At 41.9% G+C, this 22,916-nt stretch overlaps 1 protein-coding gene across 2 annotated transcripts in view; it reads right to left on the reverse strand.

Annotated features, from left to right (window-relative positions):
• Klf8 (Kruppel like factor 8) overlaps positions 1-22,916 on the reverse strand; it is a 155,478-nt gene that overhangs the window by 24,059 nt on the left and 108,503 nt on the right. The window contains exon 1 of one of the 2 annotated variants that reach the window (XM_026784933.1): positions 6,151-6,474. The exons of the other annotated variant lie outside the window; for it this stretch is intronic. The gene's annotated coding sequence lies outside the window, so the exon portion shown is untranslated. Of the gene's footprint in view, positions 1-6,150; positions 6,475-22,916 lie in introns of those variants that run through there. 2 annotated transcript variants of the gene reach the window in all.

Here is a 22,916-nt window from a genome sequence, read left to right on the forward strand (position 1 = left end):
GGTCTCAAACTCACAGAGATCCACCTGCCTCTGCCTCCCGAGTGCTGGGATTAAAGGCGTGCACCATCGCCCGGCTTATTGTAGGTTTTCTTAAGTAAATAAATGTACAAGAGAGCTAGGCAGTGATGGTACACACCTTTAATTCCAGTACTCAGGAAGCCAGGGGCAGGTGGATCTCTGAGTTTGAGACTAGCCTGGTTTACACAGAAAAAGAAAGGGGGGGGGAGAAGCATGTTTTAGAATTTTGAGATTCCATTTTTTTTAAAGTATCACTTATATTTTTATTACTAGAAAAATAAAGGACCGTAGCACATATATATTTTGCACATCGCTTTATTATATGTCTTGTAAGAAAATAGAGAGTCAGGGCAGTGCTGGAAAGGGGTTGCTTCTGAGTATCCACTGTGGTGGTTGGACTAGGTACCTCAGATGATGATTTTTAAGCCCCATTTTCTCTTACACAACAATAAAAGTGACACTACTGTTAACGCCATACACACGAAAGGAAATACAGGATCAAAGCGATTAAGCAATGCTAAAGCCATGTAAGATGGAAATGATTGCGCTGGGATTTGAAACCAGCTCAATACAAAAGCTCTTTTTCTACCTAAAAATACTTGAATGTTTTCTTCTAGAGATGGCATGGCTATTACACTCATGAACTCACAGCAGCTATGGTTACCTACACAAGACCTACAAAAGTTCAGCAGGAATGGAGAAGCCCACAAGGCTTGGCCTCTAACTAAGATGCTATTGTTGCTGAGTCAGAGAAACATTCTTTGGGGGTGTGGCCATTAGTAGGTAGCATACGCTCCCTCCAGTAGATGGCTCCACATCCATGCACATATCAGGAGCACTGAGTAGACTTAAGTGGTTTAAAAAAAAAAAAAGAGGAGGAGAAAATGAAGTTGAGATGGCATTCGGAGGAAAGTTGGAAAGAGGGAAATGAGAGGTGAATATGTTCATATTTCATTATATACATGTATAAAATTCTCAAAGCACAAAATTTTTTAAATAAAAAAAAATATGACAACCGTGGACTTTGGAATAGTTTCGTAAAGTAGAAAACAAGAATGGAGGTCCTTTCATTTCGTCACAATAAGGTCTATTACTGACAAAGAGAGTAAAGGGACCCACTAATTGTGGGACTAATCATAAGACAAAATGTGCAGCAATCACAAGTGGCACACAGCACTGAAGTATCAATTGAGAAAAAGAATAAAAGGCCACAGCAGCAAAGACTCAATGCTCTGAAATATATAAAATCTTACCTTATTCTATCATCTAATTACTTTAGAGAAAATGGAATCTAGATTTTAAATGAAATCCAACTTCAAAATGTTGGCAATCAGCCAATTTTTAAGAGTATGAAATTAGGTAAAGTGCCTTCATGCCCCCCCCCCATTCATGTGTGAAAGCCCTCACTCGTGAGCTATTAGAGATATGGCCTTTATGGAAATAATTAAAAGTAAATGAGGTCATACAGGTAGTGCTCTAATCACAGAAGATTAATCCCTTAAGAAGAAACACAGGAGAGTGCTGTCTCTTCACTTAAACAAAGGAAGATGTTGGTTGAGTACACAGCAAAGAATGCAACCATCTGGGAGTTAGGAAAGCAGCCCTCACGACACATCAGCCTATGCTGAAACCTTGATCTCTTGATCCTAGCCTCTAGAACTAGAAAAACAGAATTTCTGTTGTTTAAAGCACCCAGTTAGTGGTATTTTGTTAAAACAGCACTATATATACTACTTACTGAGTTTTCCTTCTTATTAAAGAATCACTACAGGCATCTGGAAATATCCTAAATGCTGATCAATAGAAGAGTGGTTAAATAAATCATGGCTTACTCATAGAGTAAAAAAACTCTACAGAGACACAGAACAACGAGGCATTTTTATAAACCTATATGGGTCTTGAACCATATGAAATGTTACCTATTTAAAATACATCTGTTAAGGAAAAATAAACAATCTGTTAAATGAGAAGTTACAACAATTTTAGAGAAAACAAAACATTTGTATGAGCTGTAATTGGATATATTAAGCCTTTGGTCTAAATTAAGGTTGCGGCAATTTTTAGGATAACAGAAAAGATGTTAGGAAACAAAGACAGGCAACAAAACAGTTAGCCAACTTGGTAGATAAGGAAACTAAGAAAGAAGAAAAAGCTTCTATTTTGTTCCAAAGACATGAGAAGCACAACAACTACATTTTCTCACTGTTTATACTTAATGCTTTCATATATTCTTAAAGCATTTTGACAAAATGAATTTTCACAAGCATTTCACCGTGAGCAATATGTTCCTCACTGCCATTCAACCACAAGTAGTCTCTACAGTGATTTCCAATTCACAGGAGAACATTCAAATGCATAGTTTAAATAACTTCACCAAGGTAATGTTAATGGCAAGTTGTAGAACAAGGAAAGGGAAAGTCCTGAATGAGCAGCAGCTAACTCTAGAGGTGAAAATAGGCCCTATTTTAGAAGGTGGTGGTTACAACAAAATACCAAAATTTCAGCGGTTTGAAATAAGTTGCTTTTGGGAGGGAGGGGGCGCTGGTTTTTCAAGACAGGGTTTCTCTGTGTAGCCCTGAATGTCCTGGAACTCACTCTGTAGCCACGCTGGCCTCAAACTGTGAGATCGGCCTGCCTCCCAAGAGCAGGGATTAAAGGAGTGCACAACCGCGACCACCTAGCAGGTTTGAAGTATCTTAACATTATCTAGCGTTACATTATTGAACCTTCAAACTCTCACAGACTAGGGACGCAGTTCAGTGGCAGAACACTTACATATGCACGACCCTTAAATTCAATTCCCAGCACCACAAACAAACAAAAACCAAAATCCACGTTAGGCTTAAAAGAACCTAAATATACAGATAACATCTTTTAGCGTATTATATATCTATTATGTTCTGGACATTTATAAGTAACTTCCTGCTCAATAATTTATATTTGTCCCCTTTAGACACACAACATTAACAACATTAAAGTAAAGCACTCAATACAGCAAAGTTGGTGAGACCAGTCACTTAAATAAATACATTACTTACAACTAAAAAGGACCGTATCATTTTAGAAATAAGAGACTAGATGATGAAGTTGAATTGGGGTTAATAAAAAGAACAGAAACCCGACTTCTACTTATAAAATCTAAAGAAATAAAAAAAAAAAGAGTCCATAAGTCAGAAAGAAAACCAAACGTGGCCTCACACGGTCCTCAGTTGAAGAGCCAACACCCATCTATTCAGACTCTAGTTAGCAGTTAAATTGTAACCACACTGGATGATCATTTAGGTCAATCATACCCATCAGTTTTCCCTTCACTTACAAAAAATATGGCAGTAAGACCTTAGGCTCCCCGAGGCGGTGCTGGCGGTGGTGACTGCTTTTAATCCCAGCACAGGACAGAAGCAGAGGATCTCTGTGAGGCCAGCCTGGTCTGCAGGACAGCCAGGACTGTTGTACAGAGAAACCTTGTCTCACAAAACTAAAAAAAAAAAAAGAGTAAGACTTTAGATGATAATCTACAAACTATGTACCAAATGTTTCCAAGGAAAAGGTGATTGGGTAAGTACCATGAAGGCACAGTGAGTGTCATGGAGTCTCAACAGGACTGGGGACTTAGTTCTGAATACAAAGAACCAAAATGCAGCAGAACTTTAAAACAAAATGAGCTTTAAAAATGCCTCAGTGCGCCGAGCGGTGGTGGTGCACACCTTTCATCCCAGCACTCAGGAGTTTGAGGCAGGAGGATTGCGAGCCAGGCCAGTCTGGTTACAAAGTAAGACCCTGTTGCTTTTGAAAAAAAAAAATCCAATGGTATACCAGATACTGGTTTCAATGTCCCAAAATACTAAGAAACAAACAAACAAAATACCATTTTTCTCCAGTTCCCAACATCCAGTATGTCAATTTGTAAATGAATTACGTTTCCCCAAACTCTTTTTCCTTCACTTAACAATTTAAGTGAGCTCATAAAGTAGAAGTGACTCAAACCTAAGGTAAACATAAATGTCCTGGGCTGGAGGGACCGCTACATCTGAAGAGTGCTTCCTGCTCTTCTAGAGGACCCAGGTTTCGTTCCCCACAACCATGCTGGGCAGCTCACCATCACCAGTAATTCTGGTTCCTTCACACAAGCAGCAATTTACTCATTTAGACACATTAAAAAAGCACATAAATAAAAATAATAAAAATATAAATAAGAAAATAAATAAAATATCTAAATGTATCAAACATTAATAAGCCCCTGCCAGAGTACAATAGCGTGAGTGCCCAATCTCTACCTCCTCACATGGAAACAGAACATTCTGGAAAGACTAATAATATCTAGCCTTGGTACCTTGGCAATAAAAAAAAACAAAAACAAATAGCAGATCCACTAAGAGCCTCATCTCTGAAATGCATATACCAGAAAAATAAGGGTAGTTGTGGCCATCATTTTTCCCACCAATTTTCTTTCCTCTGAGATCCGAAAGCAAGAGGGTTCTCTAGCATTCTGATGACGTGAAGTCCAACGGGTCTGGAGAACAGACTGAACATGTCATTCACTTCGGAAGGTAGAATTTTACCGCCCTGTATTTCTGCCTAGTTGCCCTCTAAACTAACCTGAAGACACGCTGTGCCTAGACTATCTCATTAGCAGTTGGCAAGGACTAATGTCTCTCTTATAAGGGTAACCCCCAAACTTTGAAGAAGAGGATGAAATCATTTCTGAATCACTGCTTTGCTGTCCAAAGGTCCTGTTGGTTACATCATATGGGTTAAACTGACCAAAGAATCAGAAGCTAGGCAGATTAGTGGCCTTTTCTCTTGCAGCTGATAAAATCCAGTGGGAACAATGTTAAATCACAAATAAGACATATATTCCAGCCTGTCTTTGTGCAAACTACTCAAACTGCACAGGTCTTCGTTCCCTTCGTCTGAAATGTGTTTTGAGGACGGCAAAGTAATAATTCGGCTAGCAGTCCTCCAGCGGGAAAACCACAAAGAATCGAAAAGAAAAGTGGAAATCAGAGCAAGTAGTAGCAGCATATGTCATGTATATCTCCTGAGTGAGAATTTCCAATGTACATCCTACAGAGGAGAAAAGCAAGGTTCGTGCTCATGTAACCAGTTAGTGGTGATAGTAGGCTTTCAAAGTACATCTTTTTATTACCCCAAACCAACAATCTTCAGCTTACAATCCAAATTTAAATATTATTCTCTCTTTTCTCTTTTCTCTGTCACTATTACACTAAGTGGCATATAAATACTTTATATATTTTTTTCACAGTGACAGTAATATTAGAGAAAATAAGGTATTGTTCTCTTGGCCACCTGTTAGGATGTGATTTAGTTTCTTCAAAATTCTTAAGGCCAAAAAAGTACAAAAAAGCTTCACCTTGTAGCTAAGCAAATCCTTTCGCTCCAGTAATCACAGCAATGCTGGCTGATCATCCACCTACAGGAACTAACCTCTTGGTCACATCTTAAGGAGCCTAGACTGGGCTATGCTTTGGCTTCCTACTGCAACCAAGCTCAGCCCCCCCCCCGAAAAAGAGCTGGCACACCCTAACCAGCTCCTCCTCAGAGGTTCCTTGAAGGGGTCTTGCCATTAGTACCAAGAGACCAGGCTCCCAACTTAACTCTTCGCTGCCCCTCCTCCAGCTTTCGAGAAGCATCTCTACCTGCTACTGCTTGGGGGAAGGGAGGGGTGACGTAAGTGGGATCAGTAAGTGGGATCACCGGTCTTCCAAATCCTCTTCTCTCTAGCTGAGACTTTAGATGTATGGGGTTAAAACAAACCACTCAAAAAGAATTGAGAGCACCGAGACAGGAGAGACTGAACTAGACAAACCTATCCATTCTTGTTTCCTTTCAATTCTTCCACAAGGCCCCCCAAAATACCCCCTCCTCTTAGTCTCTCTTCACAATCCTTAAGGGAAATCATTTCCCCTTGAGTTTAATTTGATTCCACATAATGTTCTTACCCCTTCCGCTCACACGCCCCCCATCCCACTTCTCTGCTAAAATCCAAAGCCAAGTGGGTGTGTGCGGTTGGCGGCGGCGGCGGAATCGGCGGCGGTATCGGCGGCGGCGGGAGGGGGCGAGTTAGAACCTAGACTGAGGACAGGAGAGTGGGTTCTTTCCCGAGTCACTTACCGCCCTTGTCTCTAGCTGAGGACTCCTGAAGTGTCCGGAGCTCAAGCAGTCCTCCCGGAGACTCTTACTCCTGAGCTGATCTCAAGACAGCTGTTACCCTCGCACCCGCCCATGTCTGACAGCGCGCCTGGCAACGCGCTTTAGCCTCCTCTTCCTTGGTCCCCCACCTCTCTGTTTTCTCCGGGCTGGGAAAGGATGGGGGAAACGAAAAAGGGAGGGAGTCGATTCAGACCCAGCTGGGCCACCCTCAGAACAAGGGAAACAAAGCTTTCAAGCATCCAAGCCCCGAATCGGGGCGGCAGAGCAGACTTCCTAAAAAGAATCCTCCCACTGCAGCCTTCCCTGTGCTAAAAATACAGCGGCTTCTCCGGGGCGAAGTGGCCAGCGCTAAAGCTCCTGCGTTCCCCTTTTACCTCAACCGATTCAGTTCCGGCCAAGCCCATTCTCCACCCACCTCAGAACTCCTCACGCCCTCCCCGAGAAAGCTGGGGCGGGGTCCCGACCAAGCACCCAAACCTCAGATCACGACTTGAACGCAAAGTTGAGACGGAGAAGGAGTCAGTGAAGACCCACAAGCAGACAGCGCCAGAGGACCCCCTCCCCAAGCAGCGGTTAGCGCTGCACACCAGGCGCCTTCCTAAAAAGAAAGGAGGAAAAGGCGCCGGCGAATGGTCGAAACATATAGGAAAACACCAGCCCAGGGCAGGGGCTCCCACGCGAGTGGGAGGCACTCCCGCCGGACCGCGCCAGAGAGACTTCCCGGTGGTACCTGGCCGCCCCACTGGTACACCACGCCCGTGGGGTCAGAGCTTGGCGCGCTCGCCGGGCAACCTGAGTAGGTGGAGTGTTTAGCTCTTTCTCTGGCAGACTACTAGGCCCAGAAGAGAGGTGTGACTACCATGAGGACTCCACCTAGGGTGGAGTTCCTTAAAAGGGACAAGTGGCCGCTAGAGGGGAGTGGAGTAGGAGGGGGTGGAGATGGGTGGGGCAGAGAAGGCGGAGGGACAGGAGACGGGGTGGGGCGAGACCTAGGAGCTAGGAGCTGGCCTCGCCCCTGGCGGCCGTGTCTGTTGGCCTCCTGCAGCAGCAGGTACAACTGAAATCAGTTTCAGTGAATACTCAGTCCCTGACAGGGGTTTTCCGACACCCTACATGCTCACCTATCCACCAGGATTTAAGCTCTCTAGGGGAGGAAGAGAAGGGTGTGGTGCCTAGGAGTAAGGGATCTCCAGGAAGAAAAGGATGCAGAATAGGGAGTGTCAGAAAGATGGTAACAGTAAGAGGATTTTTACCCTCCCAGTTCTCCATGGCAACGCGTGACACTAGCAAGGACAAGAGGGGTCACAGTGTCTTTTTAGGGAGGACGCTTAAGAGGAAAGGAGATTGGAGCTGAGTGCATTTTCTAGCAATAGATAAGAGAAGGTGAGAGTGAAGGAGAAGGTGGGAGAAATGAGTTGAAGATGAATTCCTAACACCTTGTGGCCCTGGCAGGGAGAGTTCAGAGAGGCTTTCTGAGTCTCCCAGCTACCAGCTCTCTAAGAATAGAGTTCTCAACCCCCTGAGACCGCCTCTCCGCCAAGCATTGGCTAACATCCCTGAAGAACTGAATCCATAGACTAGAAGCCACATTTCCAGCATTTTTTGCCCTTGCCTTAAAGTCCTTCTCTAGCTCATTTTAATGGAAACTCATGAAGTCACAGATAACCACAGCCTCCTTCCAGTGTCTCTTCCCTAGCACAGTTCTTTCAAAGGGGAAGGAAAAGAGAGAGAAGAAACAAAGGAGAAGAAGGGAAGGAGCAGCCAAGCAAAAGGAATAATAATAGGTTCCACGTTTTCAGCACCTCATATGGGCAGTTCACTGGGCCAGGTACCATTATAGTCATCCATTTTCCTTTATTCCTGGTAACAACCCTGGAAAGTAGGTAGCACTATATTTTTATGCCCCGTCAGGGAGTACTGGGAATTGAATTCGGGGCCTGCTGTATTCTAAGCAAGCACTCTACCACTCAGCTGTATCCCCAGCTCATTTTTGGTGTTATTTGTTTGAGACAGGTAGTCTTACGATGGAGCTCAGGTTAATGTTATAGCCTAGGCTGACTTCAAACTCACAAGTCTCCTGCCTCAGCTTCATTAGTTCTGAGTTTACAGGCATGCACTGTCACACCCAGCTTCTTATGAAAAAGAATAAGGAAACTGGGGGTCACAGCTCAGTATGTGCCCCACAGGTAGGTCCATTCTCTTAACTGCTCTTCTGTTCAGATGTGTTTTTAACATCTCGTTTTCCTTCGCTCCCCAAACAATCTCTTCTCCCACTGGTAGTTCAGCGACCACCTGACCATTTAAGGCAACACCTCGGAATCCTTCCACTTGCTGTGACGATCCAGAGGCTGCCTTTATCTTAAGCAGCAGCGGTTTTGCTGTTCTACTAGATCTTACCCAGATTCGAAATCTCTGATAATCCCAGGCTTTTTCCAATCTTGGGGGCATAAAACACCTTACCTTCTCTATCTGAAGTGGCCCTTTAAACTCTGTCTTACATTTTTAAAAGGACTGACTAAAGGTCATCCCCTCTCCTTATTTAATTCGCTCAGGAAGAACTGACCATTTCCTGCTGCACCTCTAGGTTTGTTATAACGGCTTCTCCTTATTACTGCACCATAATGTCCTGGAGGTTAGGCATCAGATGTTACTCTGTCTGTAATGTACATGCTGGGTATTATTATCAATAATAGTTATCAAGCAGTAGCTATGCTGAACTCTGTGCTATCACTATCACCTTCCTGTGTAGAAACCAAGGAACAAAGATTAAACAGCACATATATGTACTTGCTACGTTAAAGAATGTCCCTGTAGTAGCTTTTATAAATGCCTCTTTCTATACACCGTATTTCCACTGCTGCCCACAGCCCTACCCTGCTTACAAGGTAAGACTTGCTAAGTGAAAGTCATGCAATACAATGTACAACTGTACGTATTCTTTTTTAAAAGGGTCATTTTATCCCTTGAATTCTTATGTTCTTAACGTATAAAATGTGGGGAGTATTGCTAAAAAATATTTTTCATTAGTCCAAACTATCCTCAGTAATGTCAGACGGTTTTAGATTCAAGGATGTAAAACTTGTTTTTTACCAAAGACTAATATATTTTTGTGATGTGAAAAATAAAGACAGGCAGACTTCTGTAATACATTCCAACGTCAACCGCCACTAGAATTCTTTATTTATGCTAGGTATACTCTTTGGTAATCATGAATTCTTTATTTAATCTATGCAGGCTCCTCAAGAAGATGTGTCCATTTGAAGATAGTAAAACAATCTATCCTCTTGCTAAAAGTGATTTATTTTAGACTCCTGTTTTTTGTCTGCCTCACCTGTTGTTTGTATAGAAAACATTGTATCAGATTGCCAAATTCTGTTTTTGGGAAAAAGGTCAATTATTAAGCCTTAGGTAAATAAACTCAAGATTCTTTCCCATCCATTCTTCCATCCATTTAGTCAACGAAACATGCCGAGTACCTATGCCATAATAAGAAGCACGTTGAACATTAGAAGGAGAAATAAAACCTCCCATTCTTTCCCAGGAACTCCAGTGTAGGGGCCCTTAACTTCAAAATACCCAGTGTTTTGGTTCACATTTTTCCTTTGAAGTTTTTAGATATGATATCTGTCTTGCTTGAAGGAACTATGTACTCCAGCACCACAGTTCATTGTAAAGATGGAGTTTTTCTTGGTATTGTCTCTGTTGTTTTTCCATAATGTGGACTGAACTTAGTACACTGTGTATGTTTGGTAAGCACTTCTCACTGAGCCACACCCAACCTTGTCCTTTGCCACTTGTCATATCAATAATCAGCATGCCACTTATGTCAGATGGAAAGTTGTGACGGAGCAGACATGAAAAAGATGCAGTGTTTCTTCCTTGTAGGAAGCACCTCAGGCTCCCCTTTTCTAAGGTGGCTTAAGAAATGCATAAAGCAAATAGCAACAAGTATCTTCAACTTGTTCCATTCCACCCAAAGCATAAGGGAGACTGAGTACTTGAAAAAGTCGCCTAAACGCTCCTCTACATCACAGGGGGAAGGTGAGAGTTAAATTATATACTGAACTTAATGAAAGATGGCAGAAAAGCCTGCAGACACCCAGGTCTCACAAGATGCTGCTCTTTGCTGCCCTTCTTCCTTTTCACTTTCCTGACTCTCTTCTTCTTCCAGAATGCAAGCCAACAAACTACCAGGGTGGAGCCCGGAATGAGGGCTAGAGGGAGAAGAGGAGGAAAAGCCTCAGGAAGAGGTCTCCACCCTCCCTGCTCCCAGCAGAACAACAACAACAATTTAAAATACTTGAAGAGCTGGGGCTAAGGAGAAGGTGGGGCAGAAAAAAAGGGCAGAAGAGGATGATGAGGAAGGGTGGAGACCAGGGAGGGGATTTAGAGGGTCAGCAGAGTAGAGAAGCCTGGGGGACAAGGAGGAAGTAGTACATAAGCAAAAAAATCAGCCCTCTTATGATATTGTTGTTCCTGGGACAGCAAGAATACTGCCAAAACCAGTGCTTAGCTCAGACCTAGTGGGAACAAAATCGCCCCCCTCACCCACTTTTTTTTGCTCTGCAGTTCCCCAGGGGGTATAATCTCCCTGCAAGCTTAGCTGGTTGCAGACCTTTTGCCTCCCTGCTAGTGGAGGGGCAGTGTTGAGTTCCTCCCATGGCTCAGAGGACATCAGGAAGGTTACTGGAAGCAAAGGATAAGGACAGTAAGGAAGAAGGATGTCTATTTAGATGAGAAGAGAAGAACCTGGGGGAAAAAAACTTGGTCTGTAAGCTGTGCAAAGGTGAGCAAAAGCTTTCATGTCTCTAAACACCAGTTTCTACAGTGATTTCTTTTACAGAGATACTGTTAGCGCTGGCTTCACAGAACTGTCAAAAAGATTAAATAAGACACAGAGGAGGCTTTGCAGTGACTAGTGAATTTAAGCTTTGGGGCTTCTTTCCCAGAATGGAAGGAATCAAACTGTTTTTCCCGAAAGTCTCCAGAGTTCTATCAGCAATCAGTCCCTGAAAAACCTACCTCAGCCCGATGAGATTACCGCCTGCAAAGCACAGTGCTCTGCACAAAGGAAGCTCTCAAAGGTTAACTAGTGTTACTCTTAACAATGGAACCTCTGAACTCTGAGTCTCCTTTTTGGCCACAGAGGTTGAAGCAGTGACCCGTATTCTTTGTATTTCCTCTCCTTATACACGTAAATACACTAATTTACAAAAATAGCAACCAAAGTGCTTGCTCTAATACACCCAGAGGCACAACTAAATTCACCTTAGGAACATCCAATGGGCCAGGAGCATATGGTCAGAATTTGAGATCAACCCAGGCAAGTTCTAGCAGGCCTACAACTCCTATAAATTTAATTTGCCTTAGGCCACTAACTTTATAAATAAGAAGCTTGATTAAATGTGGTAGTGCTGGCGGTGATGGTGGTGGTGACGGTGGTGGTGGTGATGGTAGTGGTGGTGTATGTGTTAGGACAAGATGTTGGGCTCCCGTGGATTTTTACACCACTCAGACTACAGAAGTTACCACACCCATAAACTGGAGGAAGGAAGAGCCTTCAGAGTCAGCAACCAAGTCAAACCAGAAAAACTGGGAGTCTGCGCCTCACCTAAGGAAAGGGGTAATATAGTCTTGTCCCTAGAATGTCTATTCCTGAGTCAGTATAAGACTTGAATTCTTGCTTTCATATTACACAAATAAACATAGGAGATTATCTAAGGAAATGTATAAATAGGACAGAAATTTCTTTATCACTAGGCTGATCCAGGAGTGCTAGGTCCCCAGAGGCAAAATGTCCCTGTAGAAGAGTACGGTCTAGCTCCCACTGTCCCCCAAACGAGTAAGGAATGGATCCTTACCCTGGGGACCAGAACAGTGTATCGCGTCACTCAGAAAGTGACACGGAAAATCTGAATAGGGGTTCTGCTTATGGTGCTTTCTTAATATTTTTCTTAACACACCTACTAAAAGTACTGAAGCCATATGCTTTATTTCCTTCATTCTTCCTTTCACCAAACAGCCTTGTATTGTACTAGTTTTTATCCTCAAATCAATACCACAAACACAGTTAAAGCAGTTTGACAGGGAGTGACAATGACAGGGCATTACCCTCTCCAGTCAGTACAGTGATGAATTTCAATGAGTATGTCAGGCAGATTAGCAGTAGCAATTCACTTCCTAAGATGAGATAAATGGTCTGATCAGGGAGGAGAGTCTAATTAGTATGCCATGGGGATACACCTATTTACATGGTAGAAACACATAATTGCAATGGTCAGGACTATGTGGCCAAGTGGAGTAAATATACATGAATATGCTGAAAATAAAATGTGGGGGACACAAATCCTTGCAAGAGTTACTCACCCCAGTTACGGAATGTTGGTGTGGAAAAGGCCTAAAGATGTTATTTCAGTAAGTGTTTTTAACATGTGCCACGCATGCCAATAGTTCTAGGAAGGATCATTTTGGATGGCACACAGATAAATATTTTTCCATACTGTGTATTTATTTTATGGTTACCTTCTATTTACAGAAAATAAAACTGGCTTTCCAATTTCAGTCATGCTATTTTTGTAAAAATTTATTTTTATTGAAGTCAGCCCATTTAAGTAAGAAGTAAGCAATGCTACAGATATGTTCTAAATCATGAAAGTAACTCAAACATAATTGATCTTTAGCAAGCCAGTGTGAATCTAATTATCCCAATCCAACAGTTCATTTGTTGGACACCTTGATTTAGAGGAGTGTGTTAACACCTCAGTCTACAAATAAAAATCAACCTTGCCTGTTTCTCCTGCAGCCATGGCAGAATTGACAATAGAGCATGGCATTTTAACACTGAACCTAGGGGAAAAGCCACCTGTCCCTACTTCTTGAACTAGTCCACTTGATGCTACGATGTTTTCTTTTGGCTTTGACGCCATCGTGACATATGTCTCCCATAGGGTTTGTCGCATTCTATGAAATTTTTTTATGTGCAATTTACTCATTTGACTGCAAGGTCCTTGATGTCAGGAGTTTGATCACCATAGTTCAGTAACATCATGTTTTCATTTCTGAGGATAGTACCTGTACTGTAGCAAATGCCCAGTGAAAGTTGGTACAGTATAATAATTAAAAATCAGAGACAGAGATCTGCATAGTAATACTGCCACCAATTCATTAACACTGCCCCTAATTCATCACTTAGCTGTGAGGCACTGGACAACTTACATAAGCTGCCTGGGTCTTGGTTTCTTTATTTCTTAAAATGAGGATTACGGGAAAGTTGCTGAAGGTGACACTGAGAAGATAAGGTGACACATGGACTTGGTACAGAGGTGAGTGCTAGCACATTTTCCAGACTGAGAATCCCTTACCCAGAAATCTAAAGTGCTCTGAATTCTGAAGCATTTGGAGTGCTTAGACAGCAAAGGTGGAAATGGTCCTCACCTGCCATCAGAGAATTATACTCAAAGTGCAGTTCCACTTAGGGGCTGGTGAGATGTGCTGGCTGAAAAACCAGATGCATTGAGTTTGACACCCAGAGCTCGCATAACATGGTGAAAAGTCAAAACTGACTCTTGCAGTGTGTTCTCTCATGTCCACATGTGCACACAGTGCATGTATATACTCACACCTTAAATAATACAAATGTAGAAAATACATTCTCACCAAATAGTACATAAAATTACCTTCATGCTATTCCCATAAATTGAAACAAAAACAAATTTCATATTTAACCATGAGGCCCATACCCACAATAAATTGGTATATAAATATATAAATCTTCCACAATCTGAGGAAAAAGTGGAAAACTAAAACATCTGTTCCCAAGCATTTGGATAAGGGACTCAAAACCTGAATTTGTGTTGAACTCAATTATACTTTATTACTCCTGAGACTCAACTCTGGAAAAATACAGATAAGACTATTTTTTCCATCCATGATCATCCAAATGCCTCCTATTCTTTCCTTTCTCATTCCTAATGGCTCAATCCATTTCTGTAACATCGTTTCCACACTTTGCTATCTGCTATCTCAGTTACAACAAATTATAGACTGCCCAGCCAGTGATGCCATCTCACAGAAACCAAGGTGCTTTAGCATATTAGTTCACCAGGTAATTAAGTGCAAGAGTAAGTCTATTAACAGAAAAACAGAAAGAAGGGCAAAGGAAGACCATCACTCCATGCTTAGATGTAATAGGTGAGATTGAGCGTTCAACAATAAGATATTAGGAAGCTAAATTACAAAACGCCCACATAACAAATATACTGCTAGCCAGATTTCATATGTCCTCTCTCCAAAACTCATATCTTGAAACCTTGATTCCCAAGGTGATGTTATTAAGAGAAAGGACCCTTGAGAAAGCTATAAAACGGCTTAAGGGACAGACTTTATATCCCCTTCCCCACTTTCATTCCTGTTGCCATGTAAAGACAATGCTCATACCTTCTGGAGAGCCAGCAACAAGGTACCATCTTAGAAGCAAAAAACAGCTCTTATATAAGACAGTGAAATGCAAGATCCTTGATCTTCTATGTACCAGGTTTCAGAACAACGAGACATAAACTCCCACTGTAAAATAGTCACTATGTGATATCATTTAGCAGCATAAAGAATGATAATATACAGACATCAGAATTTACACTTTAAGCTATGCAAAGTGGCAGGAAGATCATAAACTGGAGTCCACTCTGGGCTACAGAGCAAGTTCTCATCTCAAAACAGAAACACGAATAGGAATATACTTCAGTGGGAATAGGTTTGCTTAAGCTTTGGAAGCCAAGTCCTAAACTAAAAAAAAAAAAAAAAAAAAAGAAAAGAAATGGGAGGGAGGGAGGGAGGAAGAGAGGGAGGGAGACGAAAGGAAGGAGGGAGGGAGGGAAAAGGGGGAAAAGGAAAGGAAATTAGGATATTGTGTAGTATTGGGTTGAAAAGTAAGACACAAAGAAAATATATAGTGTCATTTAAATTTGCCTAAACACACATTTTTGTTACAAAAATATATTTAGCATTAAAAAAGAATGGCCTGTGGAATTATCTGAAAACTTCATAATATCTAAAATATTTTCCATAATAATCATGAATTATTTTTATATTTGGAAAATATGGGTTGGACATAGATTAGCCTGTGGGCAGCACCGATTGTAGTGAATTTTATGTTTTATGTTTCCACCTGCACATGCACACAATAAACAGATGTAAAACAAATTTTAATCTCTCCTAATTGGTTTTCTTAACAACATTTGCCCTCCTGAACTGCAGCTATAATTGGCTATTCCAAGTCAGAAATTTCTCAAAAGTGTCTGTTTCAAGACAAAACTTAATGCCACTAAATATGGTTTTCTCTTTCTACGGTTTTCTCCCTGATGGCTTTGCTTCAATGAGCATTTGCCACCTAATAAAGACACTGTCTTGTGAGCCAAAGTGCACAGATCTTGGCAGAATGTTCTCCCACACTTCCATGTTTAGCATATCATTTCCTCTGCAGCAGTAATCCTGGTTTCTAGTTGGGTATACTGTGTGTTTGTGTGATTCCTGCTTCTCCTATCAGACCTCATTGAAAGAAGCAGAATCTAGGTCAGCTTTACTCAAGGATGTAATTTAGTTCTTGAAAGAAAGTAATTGCTCAATAAATATTTGTTAATTTCACTGACTGGATCACTGAATCATTGATTTCTTTAAATGTCATGTTCATCTATTTTGTTTTGAGAAAGGGTCTCTTTGTGAGACCCAGACTAAGCTCTAACTCACTATTGTTCCCAGTACATATGCCATTATGCCCCGCATTTATCTTTAACTTCTCTGTTCTACAGTTTCCTGATTGATATCTGCATGGGATTTTGGTGGGAATCAGGTAGGTTGTAGAAGCTTCTTTTCCCAAAATGAAAACCAGGAAAAAACCTGAGGAAGAAATAACTCAAGAGGTTGGGTGCTTGTGGCACACGCCTTTAAAAGCAGCACTCAGGAGGCAAAGGCAAGTAGACCTCTGTGAGTTCAAGGCCAGTCTGGTCCACGTGAGCCTGCCTCAGTCTCCCAAGAGCTGGGATTAAAGGCGTGTGCCACCACTGTCTAGCCAGATAAGAAACTTTTAAATTTATATAATTTTTTAATGACAATTCTTTTTGCAAGCCTATATCTGTTCTTGATTGTTCTGTGCTGAAATAATAGAATGGGGGTGATTCCTCTATTAGCGAACAAATAAAAACAAAGCAAGAGGTACTTTTTCATGGCAATTCAGAAGGCATTTACTACACAATTTTTTGAATAGAGAAATTTCTTACAAACTAATCCCTGGGATTCCATGCAGTGTTGCTGCTCCCATTTCAGCATGCCAGAAAAGCATGTGCTTTTCTACACAAAACAATTCAATATTGCTTATTATGTAGAATAAGAAGATATAATTTAACTTACATTATTTTTTGCCAAAGATACAAATGAGCACATTAAAAAAGGAAACCAAAAGATCAGATTCCTTATTTGGCTAACTGTCTGAACTGTAACCTAGTACAGAGACGGCTCTGTGCTTAAGAGCACATACAGCTCTTGCAGAGGGACTGAGTCTGGCTTCCAGAATCCACAAGTAACTGTAATTCCAGCTCAAGGAGATCTGACACCTCTGGCCTCTATGGGTACTTGTATTCACACACAGACATAGACACAGACAGACAGACAGACAGATATATATATATATATACACACACACTTAAAATAATAAAAATAATTCCTAAAACTTAGGGTTACAAATAATAAAGCCTATGGGAGTAACCAACCAATGTCTGTTTTGACTTAAGGCTCACTCCATGAGATGGAACCCATACCTGACACTGCGTGGGCAACTAAAACCAGAGACTAGATAGCCCAGAGACCTGGGGTAAACCAAACACTACTGCTCTAAAAGAGTATCACTAAAATGACTCCTAATCAGTAAAAAACAAGGAATTCTTGAAGTTTGCGTACAAATGGATGGAAATAGAAAACACTATCCTGAGTGAGGTAAGCCAGACCCAAAAAGAGGAACATGGGATGTACTCACTCATATTTGGTTTCTAGCCATAAATAAAGGACAGTGAGCTTATAATTCGCGATCCTAGAGAAGCTAAATTAGAAGGTGAATCCAAAGACAAACATATAGGCATCCTCCTGAATATTAACCTTCATCAGGCGATGAAAGGAGACAGAGACAGAGACCTACATTGGAGCACCGGACAGAAATCTCAAGGTCCAAATCAGAAGCAGAAGGAGGGGGAGCATGAGCAAGGAACTCAGGACCGCGAAGGGTACACCTACACACTGAGACAATGAGGATGTTCTATCTGGAATTCACCAAGGCCAGCTGGCCTGGGTCTGAAAAAAGCATAAAACCGGACTTGCTGAACATAGCAGACAATGAGGACTACTGAGAACTCAAGATCAATGGCAATGGGTTTTTGATCCTACTGCACATACTGGCTTTGGGGGAGCCTAGGCAGTTTGGATGCTCAACTTACTAGACCTGGAAGGATGTGGGCGGTCCTTGGACTTCCCACAGGTCAGGGAACCCTGATGGCTCTTCAAGCTGATGAGGGAGAGGGACTTGATCGGGGAAGGGGGAGGGAAATGGGAGGCGGTGGCGGGGAGGAGGCAGAAATCCTTAATAAATAAATAAATTTTAAAAAAAAGTAAAAAAAAATAAAATGACTCCTAATGATATTTTGCTATACTCTTAGATCAGTGCCTTGTTCAGTCACCATCAGAGAAGTTTCCTTTTTAGCAAATGGGAACAAATACAGAAACCCACAGCCCAACATTAGAGAAAGAGAGCCTGACCTTGGAACACACATCTCTAAATGAGCAATCTTCATCACATCCCTTTCCTCAGAGCTCAGGGTACCTTTGGAAGAGGAGGCTGTGAAAGGAGCGCAAAAGGCACAGGGGATGGAGACCACCAAGAGAAGAAGGCCCTCTAAATCAGCTCAGCAAAGCTCATATGAACTCAGAGAGACTGAGAGAGCAGGCACAGGGTCAAGGCAGGTCTGATATGTATATTATAGCTTTCAATTTAGTAATTTTTTTTCCGGTTTTTCAAGACAGGGTTTCTCTGTGTAGCCCTGGCTGTCCTGGAACTCATGCTGCAGACCAGGCTGGCTACAGAGATCTGCCTGCCTCTGCCTCCCCGGTGCTGGGATTGAAGGTGTGCGCCACCACTGCCCTGCTCAGTTTCATACTTTTATGGGACTCTTGATTATATAAACAAATGAGTCTCTGATTCTTGTGCCTTGTCTTGGACTCTGTTCCTCCTACTGGTTTGCCTTGTACAACTTTAACGTGATGTTTTGCTTTAATATTTTATTTTTCTAAAAAAGAATAAAATTGATTATTTTATTTTTTTAAAAAAGATGACGGAATTATAATGATTTGTGCATAAAATACAAACAAATTAGGTAAAATAAAGGACGGAAGGGGCAGGACCTTGGACTTTCCACGGGGCAGGGAACCCTGACTGCTCTTTGGACTGGAGAGGGAGGGGGGAGAAGAGTGGGGGGAGTGGAAGAGGGGCCGGAGGAGGGGGAGGGAAATGGGAGGCTGGGAGGAGGCGGAACCTTTTTTTTTCTCAATAAAATTTTTTTTTTAAAAAAAAGCTATGTAAACACCATCTTTGTGAAAAATATGTTTCTCATGCAAAACTAAGATTTTGTGACACATCTTAAGCCTCCAGCAGATTACGGACATCACACTTCAGCACAGATACTTATCTGAATGTCTTGCTAAAATCCAGCCTCACTCAGATATAGTGGATTACTGCAAGGAACTCCAAACTTCTCATGTCTCACAAGTTTCCAGAAGATGCTGGTGTTTCTGTCCCAGAGCCCACATGAAGTACCGTGGAGCTACGGGAACCTGCATTCTGCTACTGGGCTTCTTACTGCTCTATGAGACTCAGAAACAGTCACCATACACACAGCAGCCACGCTTTGCTGATATTCATAGCAAAAAAATTATTTCCATTATTAACTGTAAAACATTCCCTCCACGGAAGCAGCTAAAAGTAATGACTACCATATTAGCACACTATATACCATGTGCTCCATTTGCTTCCTGCTACTTCACTGAGATGCACATTTTACAGTAAGACCTAGTGATACATGAGCAAGTTCCAGGACAGCCAAGGCTACACAGAGAAACACTGTCTCAGAAACCAAATAAAAAAGTTGTTTCTTTTATCTTTTGCAATTATAATATAATAACATCCTTTCTCCCTTCCCTTTCCTTTCTCCGAGTCTTCCTATATACCCCTTCTTGCTCCATTTTAATTGCATGGTCTAATTTTTCATTAATTGTTGTAATATACATATATGTACATGCGTGTGTGTGTCTGTGTGTGTGTGTTCCTAAATGTATAAGTACAACCTACTCAATCTGTATAATGTACTTATATGTATGTTTTCAGGGCTGGCAATTGGTATTAGATATCCAATTGGTGTGCTCTTCTCTAAGGAAGACGATTTCTTCCACCCTCAGCATTGCCTGTTGGCTTGGCACCTCATGGACTTTTACCTATCCACTTTAACATGTCTACTGCTGTTGCCCTTGTTAAGTTCATGTTTAAATAGTCACGCTGGTGAGACTTTATGGGCATAACTTCTGACATTTGGAAGAGACTCAATCTCACAGCAAGCACCCTGTTCTCTCTCTTAAAATCATTGTGCCCCCTCCTTGCCTTGCCCTCTCTTAGGACTGGTGGGGGTGGGGTGGGAGGAAGTAGAGGGAGTGGGAGGAGGGGAGGGAGTGGGAATTTGAACTGGAATTTTTTAAAAGTAATAAAATAAAATAATAAAAAAGAAAGTGGCACACAGGCTGTCAATTTATTTCGTGTCTGAATTACTCTCTCTTCGTACGTATTGGATTATTTTTTGTATAATGAAGTTGGAACTGAATAAAGATATAATTTACTTAAAAAAAATCGTTCTGCCCCGTCTTCTGCAATAATCCCTGAGCCTTAGGTGTTGCAGTTGAACTGTAGTTGGTTCATTTGGGACGCAGCTCCACACCTCCACATTTTGATTGGTTGTAGTTTTCTGTGATGGTCCTCATCTATTATAAAGAGAAGTTTCTTCGACTGAGGGGTTAAGACTACACTTATCTGAGTGATATCTTGATTTATTTTTCTATTGCTAAGCAGACACCATGACCAAAGCAACTCATAGAAGGAAGAGTTTATTGGGCCTTACAGTTTCCGAGCACAGCTTCGAGTCCTTAACATCATGGCTGGGATCATGGCAGCAGGCAGTAGGCGTGGTACTGGACAGTAGCTGAGGACTTACAGCTGATCCTCAAGCAAGGGGCAGAAAGCTAACGGGAAATGACGTGAAGTTTTGAAACCTCAAAAGCTCACCCACCAGGACACATCTCCAACAAGGGCATACTTCCTAATCCTTCCCAAATAGTTCTACCAAGTGGGGACTAAACCGTCAAATATATGAGCCCTGGAACAGTAACTGAGAGCTTACATCCTTATGCAGGTTTCTAAAAAGAAATTGAAAAAAATGTGCAGTTTGAGGAGAAAAAGAACACTAGGAAATTTAATGCTGAAGCCATGGTTTGTGCTGAAATAGACAGAGAAATGGAAGAAAGGGAGTGGTGCTCTCAGGGTGAGACCCCACCCAGCTAATCCTGCAATCTGGGAAAACAAAAGGCCCGAGGAATTATCTGTTCCAACCAAGCAAGGCATCAAAGGTTGTGCAAATGCGGTTCAAAGAGGCGGCCAGAGTCCAGCCCAAGCAAGCAGCAGAACTTGCAGCATGAGCCACCTGATTTTGGCTTAAGAGTCATGAAGGCTATGAGAATATAAACATTTTGGAATCTTCCTCTAAGATTAAGGAAAGCCTCCCTGGCAATTCTGAGGTCAGGTAAGGCCATTACAGAAGTAAAGCCTGGATTGTGTTGAGAATCCGGGATGCTGGAGATGCCAGAGACCTGGGATATATGCAAAGGAGAGCAGCATATGCAAAATGGAAGCAGCCCCAATTGGGAAGTGTGTAGCAGTCAGCAAAACTTGAAGGGAAGAACCATCCAAGTCCTTTGGTAGCAGACGTAAGAGTTACAGGGTTTGGAGTTTGCCCTGCTGGGTTTTAGTTAGGCTTTGGTCCAGTATTTCCTCACTCTACTCCCATTTTCTCCCTTTTGGAATGGTAATGTATATCTGGTGCCATTGTAAGTTGGAGGCACACAACTTGCTTTTTTATTTTATAGGAGGTTACAATTAAGAGATTGCTTAGAAACTTTGACTTTGGATTTTTTAAACTTGCGTTGAGACGGTAAAAGATTATGGGAACCTTTGAAGTTGTTCTAAATGCATTTTGCATTATGATATGGCCACAAGCCTATGGGGGTCAGAGACTGGAATGTGATAGTTTGAAAGAGAATGGCCCCTTAGCCTCTTCTATTTGAATGCTTAGTCCCTAGAATTTGGGAAGGAATAAAAGTGTGGCCTGGAGGAGGTGGGCCCCTGGGGATGGGCTTTGAAGTTTCAGAAGCCCACACCATTCCCAGCTAGCTCTCTCGGTCTTATGCTTGTGTGTCAAATGTAGGCTCTCAGTTACTGCTCCAATGCCACGCCTGTCCGCCTACTGCTATGCTCTTAAGTCCCATAGACTCATCCTCTGAAACTGTAAGGCCCCAGTAAATGTTTTCTTCTGTAAGTTGCCTAGGCCATGGTGTCTTAGCATGGCAGTAGAGAAGTAACTAAGACAGGATAAAAGGACAAATCCTTAGACTGTAATTCAGCTAGGGATTGCGCTGGCTTTGTAAAGTGGCACTTGTAGCTCCTCCTCCAAAATCCATGACTTCACTTGCAGCAGACACAATTTCCCTTTTGTTAGTGCCTGCCACTGGTATGAATACCACTACTGCACCCTTAGGGCTATGATATGGCTCATCGGTGTTATAGTTTGGTAGGGCTGTTAGTTGCTTCCTTCCTTTAGAATACTGAATGGTACCTTCTGGTATCACAAAAACTAGTCCTCAGGAACAGGCCTTTTGGGTCTGCTCCAGTTTAGAGGCTCCTAGACTCTGTCTTAAGTAGATGGTGTTTTCAGCAATAGGGGCTTACCTTCCACCTCTATGGGTCAAGCAAGGAAAATGGAATAGCACATAGTGTTTGGGGAGTCTCTTGAATGACCCTGAAAAGAAAGTCTGCTGTTGAGGTTTATGTTAAATGGTTTTTGGCTCTTGGGGGAACACTGTCAAACCAGATGGGAAAATTTCATTTAAAGTATATAGTTAGAACTGTATGGTATGTTTATGTGCATGTGTAATTTTTAGGTAGTATGATTCCATATGACTTCCTCAGACATCCTTTCTGGTTTTTAACCCTCCTCCTTCCTTCTGTATTTATTTCTCTCTATTCTCCCTAATTAGACCCTCCTTCCTCTTTTGCTCATTTCCATCATTAAATCACTTGGATCTTGCTCTTCCCCTCTCTATTGCTCCCCCCAAAGTCCCCACTCCAGCAACATCTCTTTTTCTTTTCCTTATTTCAGCAATTATTCCAGCATATGTCCACACATCTGAAGATTTGGAACTAGGACCCTCATATGATAGGGTGTGATGTTTGTCTTTCTGGGTCTGGGTTATTCCCTTCAATACAATCTTTTTACCTGCAAAGTTCATAATTTCATCTTTCATTACAGCTGAATGGTATTTCATAGTGAATATGTACCACATTTATCGTTGCTGGAGGACATAGAGGTTATTTCCAT

The sequence above is a fragment of the Microtus ochrogaster genome, chromosome X, assembly GCF_000317375.1.
Source record: "Microtus ochrogaster isolate Prairie Vole_2 chromosome X, MicOch1.0, whole genome shotgun sequence".
NCBI lineage: Eukaryota > Metazoa > Chordata > Mammalia > Rodentia > Cricetidae > Microtus > Microtus ochrogaster.